Below are 6,291 nucleotides of genomic sequence, written 5' to 3'. Positions count from 1 at the left end.
AGACCAAACATCCTTACATAACTTGGGTAGGACCTTTTTCAGAGACCTAGTGGCACTTGAAATGTATTTAGTCTAGAAACGTATTACTAAATATTTGGGACCCTCTTCACTTGTCCCCTACGCTCGCAAATATTGGGTGATAGATAATGTTATCTGAACTCTCTCACACATAATCCATATGAGATAAATCATCTGGAATTCCAGGCTTACGATCTACAACATAACACAAGCACAAGAAGTTTGTATCATTGTATCTTATTTTAATGTTTCACAATCAAATATAAGCTATACACATACTATGAAACTTTGTTAATATTGCTAATCTCATAGTTTTTCCCGTGTAACATTTTCGAGGGGAGGTAGTTGTGACTCCCTTTTATGTGGCATTTACTCGATGATGAGTGAGTAATATGGTGCATTTTTTACATAAGTTTAAAATCAGTTTTTTTCTTGTTAGTCCCTGCCTTATATATAAGGGCAGGGAACTAATGTTTTCTTTTTAACCCCTCCTATTAATTTTTTTCTGGTAACAAATGTTATAGACCAAAGTTTCCAACGTCAGATTTTATAAATCAATTATGCTATGTTTTTTCTTAATTTCTGATTGGCTTAAATGAATTTGCTGGGGTTTTTGCATATTTTCGTTAGTTGAAAAATCAGAAAAAATAAACACTATGGTGGTGGTCTGAAAGCGAATTTATTACAGCCGGAATTAATGTGACCTTATCCTGGCCAGGTTGGCATTATACAGTTTTCATCGGTTGCAGCGTCAAAATGAGGATCCAAATAACCCAGAGTTCCCCGCACAGCCATTGTGACGTGCGTTTTCCCCATCGGCACCAGACTAGACACTCCAAAATCTGCAACTTTTGGACTCTAATCATTGTCCAGCAGAATGTTTGAATATTTCACGCCTCTGAACAATCGGGATCGATGTTGAAGAGTGCATGTATAAATGTTTACTGTCTGTGGTGGATCTCAACGCTACAGCAGTCCCAAAATGATAAGGGAAGGATCAGATTAGATCCGATAAAAATGGTCAGCGTGTGCAGGTTAGGCGTTTGGCGCAACCGACCCAAAAAAGGGGAAACAAAAGAAAAAGAATTCTATAAATTGCCTGCATATTTTATGTTATTTTTTTCAGCATGCATTCGTTTTATTCCCACCTCCTCTTTCTTCTTCTTAATCTTACCTAACAATGGCAAAATTTTACCATTCCAAAGATTAGCTGCCAAATAATCTCTGAATATTCTGTCTATTGCTCTACTCTCGCTGCCAATCAAAGCCTTCCACCTGGCTTTACTGCATTTTGCTTTAACGTGCCGTGTTCAAAACCCGCTAGCCTAGCTACCCATCGGGCGCAGCTATTACTCACACACAGTCTGAGTTGGCCTAGTGGTGGAGAACTTGTACTCTTGAAAGAGAGGTCACAAGTTCAAATCCCACTGGGGGGTAGGGTATGTACGCCTCGTTTGTAGTGCCAAGCACCTTTCGAAAAAGAGTACGAGGTAGTCCCATATCACTGTCACCATATGTAAACCCAAAAACTATGGCATAGTGTCGTGGACTATAAAACCACCTTTCCTTTCCTTTTATGCCCCTGCTTTCCGTGCAGTCATCGTGGGCTGTCAGCAGCCGATGCTCAGTAAACTCCTTTATCACCGATTGACACGTTATTCGCTTTTTTAAATTCTGGATTCTTCCAGTCTTCATTGTTCATCGTGTTTTGTCTTTATCGTTTTGTACTATTTAACCTGCTTAGGATAGTGGTACATACAAATGTCTACATTGCTTTCACCCATGAATATTACCTGGCTTTAAGCACTCCATCTTGGCCACTCAGTATTTGGCCATTCTACTTTCCAGGTCTATAAATGATTTATGATGGCGGTGGGACAAACAAGATAATATAAAATATATAAACAAATCAAACATAAATATCATGCGTAGAATCTAGATTTAATAGTCTTATTAAAAACATGATTTTTATCTTCTAGCATTATTATTATTATTATTATTATTAAATAAAGGTTGGGGAAGGGCTTTTTTTCTTGATAAATTTTCATTATTGTTTTGACAAGAAATACTTTTTAGTTTTATTTTTATTTTATAAAAAAATATAATTTATCTTTTATTTTTGTTTGTTTATTTAAAAAAATTAATTATATTTTCAAATTCTAATTATTAATAGAATGTTTTTATTATTGAATTACACTTTATATCTATTATTAAAATATGTCAAATATAAATATTTTGTTTTCTTATTTCTTCTAAAATATCATTTTTTTAAGGAATATTTCATTTTATTTTTACTTGCTTAAACTTAATTTAATTTATTTTTTAAAATTTTACATATAGCTTTTTTTTTTTCATATTTTATTTGTGCACTTTATTAATTTTAATAAATTAGACTGTATTCTTTATTTGGTTCAACACTCTTATATTTGTTGTTCACAAAGGTTGCATCACATAAATTTATTAGTGTGTTCAATATCCATGTAGTCATATTTGATTTTGCATTGGGTTTCATGTACCCAATCATTGATAAAACTCAAACAGTAACCAAGTGTAATCACAAGAATTCTATGCACAAAAATCCTTAGTTAAATTAGTTGAATTTTTTTAAAAAAATTTTGATCAAGAAAATTAACTCATTGAAACATTAATTAATGCAAAGTCCTAATTTAAAATTTTATAAATCAAATATTCTTATACTAAAAAAAAGCTTTTTAATCTAATAGTCAATTATGTTTTACAACATAACATACATTTTAGTTCTCCTAAACTTGAAAAGTACATAAATTTTAAATTATATTTATTTTCAAACAATTATCAAATAAACTATTGTTTTTTATTTAGAATTACTATTTTAGTTAAAATTTATAAATTATACATTTATGAAATCAATCTAACATTTTCACCAGCTATTTTATCCTGCATTCTCAACAATTGGTGACTGCTATAATCCCCACTATGAGTCCAAAAGGCAGGGACTCCAGCTCGCAAAGAGCTCTTGTTTCTATTTCTACACATCTTAAATTTTTTAATTGCTTGCTAAAATTCGCAGTCATTGTTCAAACTTGTGATGTAGAAATCACTCATTGTTTTTGTGTGTGGATTTTTGATCTTACAATTCTGATTTTACTAAATTGAGCCCATGTATCACCTTTTATTTTTTTATTTTTTTTAAAAGAGGGGTAAATGCTTTTGTCCTGGAGCTATGAACCAGTGAGGCCACAAACGGGGGACCTCATCCCCATGAGATTTGAACCTTGATGGCAAGGATAACAACACAACAACTTAACCATCACAACATGCCACTATTGGCAACCCATGTATCACCTATTTATTAGCCATTAGTGCACAAATTATTTTAAGTTGATTTGATTTAAGCATAAAACATTATTAGTTTGATTATTTTCGAGTACCCTTTATTAATCACTAATTTGTTTTGAGTTTATTTTAGTTTAATATTATTACTAGTCCCAACTCCTTTGTATCATTTAGAAGTTACTAAGCATATCTATAAATTGGTTTCAAGAATACCAAAAGTTAAATGAATGTATGAACGATTTAGTCTTACATGAGTTTCTACGTGTTGTGGGGTGGGGAATTTCTCTTTACAAGGTGTTGTGAAGTTCCAAACGAATTTGCTGGTCGCTCATCCATCTTCGGTAGCTTAAAAAAGGTCTGCAAGGGGTCTTTTGAAGCTGTTTATGGGGGTGTGGAGGGCGTTGTGGACAATTTTGTGTGTGGAGGGTGCTACGTTGTGTGAGGGGTGGTTGTTTTCTTGGTTGCTCATCCGTCTTCGGTAGCTTAAAAAAGATCTGCAAGGGGTCTTTTGAAGCTGTTTATGGGGGGCAACATGGTGTGGAGGGCATTGTGTGGACAATTTTGTGTGTGGAGGGTGCTACATTGTGTGAGGGGTGGTTGTTTTGTTGGTTGCTCATCCGTCTTTGGTAGCTTAAAAAAGGTTTGCAAGGGGTCTTTTGAAGCTGTTTATGGGGGCAACACGGTGTGGAGGGCATTGTGTGGATAATATTGTGTGGAGGGTGTTACGTTGTGTGAAGGGTTGTTGTTTCATCGTATTTTTGATCTTGATGGGGTAGAGTCAGGGATCCGTTAGTCTGGTGGTGGTTTTCTTTACGACGCCTCTTGGATGTTCTGTAGAGATGAGTGGCAAAGCAATTCGGATCCTTTTATGCTCAGATAGATCTAAATTAAGAGAACAAGAAATTGTTGTCTTCCTTGAAGCCATAACTGTCCATATATTAATTTGCAATGTTCTTGGGATTTGTAGCTCTTTGTAGGCACTCGAGGCATGGATTTTTCATTCAAAGCAAGTTGAAGGAGATATGGTAGAGTGGAATCATACTAGTTGCAATTTAATGACATGGTAGATCAGAATCAGGTTTTTGAGAGAAGTCTATTTTTCAAAAAAATAAATTTTATATCTGGGTTTCGTTTGTCAAACTACGAAATGCAAGAATTAATTTAGTGAAAGAATTAGCTTCCAAGGTTCTTGTGTGGGTTCATTTGTCACGACTCCTTGAGTTTTGGTAAGAAGATATTTTCAAATAGATTGATGCTTTGCTTGGGAACTCAACAAACTTGATAAAAACTTAGTATCTTTTGCTTGTATATATGTTGAGATTGATTTAAACAAGGGATGCACGCATCAAAGTTTGTGCCTATTGTGTTGTGTCATGGTAAAAAATATGGTGAGATAGAGGAAAAATTGGACATAAGTTTTATTAAAGAGACGGTTTGAGAGAGCAAGGTTATTTGAGTAAATTGTGAAGGATGGAAGCAAGTATGAAGAGAATGTGCTAGCAACAACATTTTGAGAGCATTGTTGATGTTGTTGAACTAGTGAGAATTTGTCTCTAGTTTGCTATGCATGTTTATTGAAAGCACAATATTTCCTTGAATAATCAACATGCCCATCAACTAACATTACGAGTAGTAGCAATGTCATTAGGAATTCCCTTCATTAAATCATTTGAAAAGTAGTGTAAGTGCATTTATCCCACCAATCATCAACTCTTCTAAGCCTACGGAATCTTCAATTTCCTTTCTTTAAATTATAATTTTTAGAAGTAGGTAGGTGAGAATTGAAGTTTGATTATTTCATAGGTGAACATTTTGAAAACTATATATGAATTCCACAACATTTTGTCATGTTGTAATTGCAAATAGGATCGAGATATCTATTACAAAAGAAGGTGATGTTCTACCATTATACTCTAATATAAATAGTGGTTAGAGTGATCTAACTACTTTTTTAATAGATAAGTCCCCTCCTGTTAAATACTGTTTAGGAATTTATAATTCTAAAGTGAAATTTATTTAAGTGAATATTATTTATAAATATTGAAACGAGAATAATAATTGATGCCATTTATTTTATTTTATTTTTTTGATCGGTAAACGACCAAGGCATGGTAATATATTAATAATAATAAAATAATTACAATAGCATTCCTCTATTCAAACGAGCATTGGTAGGAGAGAATGGGGAAAGAAAACCTCTAGTCTAGCCCGAGACCGTAGTCCTTTATTATTACAACTTAAAAGGGGCATACCCCAGTCCAAATATCTAAAAAAACAATATATACCAAATCAATTGATGCTGAACATTTAAAAAAAATTAGTCCTTAAAATCCTCATTCACCTTTTGATGAGGTATTAGAGTTTATCTTCAATCCGAAATCTTGATCATAATGTCCTTGTCTAATTACTCCATTGAACCGTTAGTGAAACACCAACATATAAAAAACCTTTAAGATCTAAATGAGGTAATCAGAATCCTAAATGAGATGTTAAGAAGACTCCAAAAACAGAATCATCCTATCCTTCAAACATTTTAACAAACCTGATCATAGAAGGAAAATAAATACTTAACTAGTAATTCTTGTATAAATTGAAAGCTATGACAAAAATTTGATAAAGCACCTTCGTACTACAATAGGAGCCTGAAACATGTTTTCAATAAAGACCTAGTCTTTTGCATTAAAATGATCCTCCTCACTGACATATTAACTAATTGAAGTGACTATCACCTCTGATGCTACCCTTCGACTAAAATACGATATTGCACTATTAACCCAACTGACGCTGATCAAATTGGTAATAAAACTGAGTGAGGTGGACAAATTACTGCAAACCTACATTAATAAACTATGAGAAGAGCTTGAAATACAAAACCCATGCCAACATATACTTCTTCACTCCATACCATAAAGAAAATCGTGCCCCGACAGAGATAGAGATACCCCTTCTCATAATAAA

This window comes from Cupressus sempervirens, chromosome 4 (genome assembly GCF_028749045.1).
Source record: "Cupressus sempervirens isolate cs-2001-9-10 chromosome 4, ASM2874904v1, whole genome shotgun sequence".
Taxonomy (NCBI): Eukaryota; Viridiplantae; Streptophyta; class Pinopsida; order Cupressales; family Cupressaceae; genus Cupressus; species Cupressus sempervirens.
The sequence above is the reverse complement of the archived record's forward strand: the minus strand, read 5'-3'. Positions refer to the sequence as shown.